We start from the raw sequence: 1831 nt of genomic DNA on the forward strand, positions 1-1831 counted from the left end.
TCGCTGGCTGTCTCTATCTCTGTCGAATAAATAAATAAAATCTTTAAAAAAAAAAAAAAGAAGAAGAAAAAGAAATGGCCCCTGAATGGATAAAAAAGACTAGCTTCATCTAGTATATTGTCTGATGTTTAAAGGAGAAATAGAGGTAAGATCTAACAATCATATTGTTAAAGGTTAAATCTCTTACTTGAAAAATAAACCATTCCATGAAACTGCTATAAATGAGGATATCAAGCCTGAATCAAAGCTCAATTTGCTTATTTTTATTTCTTAGACATTCCTTACACAATTTTCAATTTCTCAGACCCCAAATCAGTCACAGATTTTGTTCTGTAATAATACAGCCTTAACACAGAGAATCACTCCAGGCAGCATGTGAAGAGAATCCATGAGCCATTCTTCCACCCAACCTAACCCAATCCAACACAACACTTTCTTACTTCTCTGTTCACTACAGTCAACAGAATTACCTTTGCTTTACCCACCCAGTATAAACTCTCTGAGTCCAGGACTTGATGTCATATTCCAATTTGCTCACCCNGACCAAACTTTAAACTATAAAACTTCTAGAAGAAAACATAGGAGAAAACCTTTGTGATCTTTAATTAGACAAAGATTTCCTTTATAAAACGACAAGACCCATAAAAGAACAAATTGATAAATGGAACCAATGGAGCAGATGATCTCACCACATCTCAACCCTAACACCCTCTCATGCTTCATTCCCTAGGAAACAAACAATTTTTAAAATGAGAATTTATATCTAAAGAATCCAGAAGAACTGTCTGGGGAAACTGAAGCAACTAGTTAACAGCATATTGCCTCACGGTCCTCCTCCACACCCAGTCAGCACAGGTTGAAGTGAACTCCTCTCTGCTCCTACAGCTGGGTACTGAGCACTGCTGGGAAAACCACCTGACCAGCAGGCAAGGTCACAATCAGGCATGGCCCCAACAGCAGCTGCCCCTCACACACTACTGTGCACTCCCTTAGACTGTGTCCTCTCTCATTTACTCTCAGGACTATTCTCCTCAAGCCCCAACCCTATCCAAGTTCAAGTTCACCAGATAAGGTGCTTCTAATTTTACAAAGAAAATGGAGATTATCTGGCTTGATTTCCTCTACACCTTGTCCTTCTACTTAAACCCTTATCTTCATCTGACCCCATTCTTACTACCTTCTCCTTCCCCCCATTGCCGTGAGTTTTCCCTCCTCTCGTCAAAGGTTAATCTATCCACCTGTGCTCTGACCCTATCCATCTCCACATCCTCAAGAGCCCCACACTGTCACCTTTGGTGACTTCTCCAAAGACTCTGGTGGGCTCTGAGATGTGCCACCTACATCCCCCTTCAAGAAAGGATTTGTCCCAGCTGCTGGAAATGCTGTTAGCAGACTGTCATCCACCATCACCTTCTTTGGAGTCTGCACACCCTTCCCAGGACAGCTCACATCCGGTGACTGATGGAGGCAGCAGTACAGAGGCCAGGCCATTTCGGCCCAGTGCAGGACAACTGTGAGGGGCCGTTTTTGCTCCAGAGTGCCGTGGATTCAACTGAGGCTGACTGCAAGAGTTGATTCGCCCTACACCATCAGAAGAAACTGTGGATGGACAATCAGGAGGCTGAGTGCAGTCACCCCAATAAAATCTTATGGTCCTTTGGCTCAGTTTCTGGACCTGGAACCCAATAACTAAAGACATGGCCAGGTCCCCTGCAACAGCATATTAAGTATACACATTATGACCATCCAGCCCCTCCCCAAAGAGACCAAAGGTCATTTACCCAGGTAACACTACGCTAGGGAAAACGAAGACCTGAACATCTCAAGAGTC

The sequence above is a fragment of the Ailuropoda melanoleuca genome, chromosome 5 (assembly GCF_002007445.2).
Source record: "Ailuropoda melanoleuca isolate Jingjing chromosome 5, ASM200744v2, whole genome shotgun sequence".
NCBI classification, from domain to species: Eukaryota; Metazoa; Chordata; class Mammalia; order Carnivora; family Ursidae; genus Ailuropoda; species Ailuropoda melanoleuca.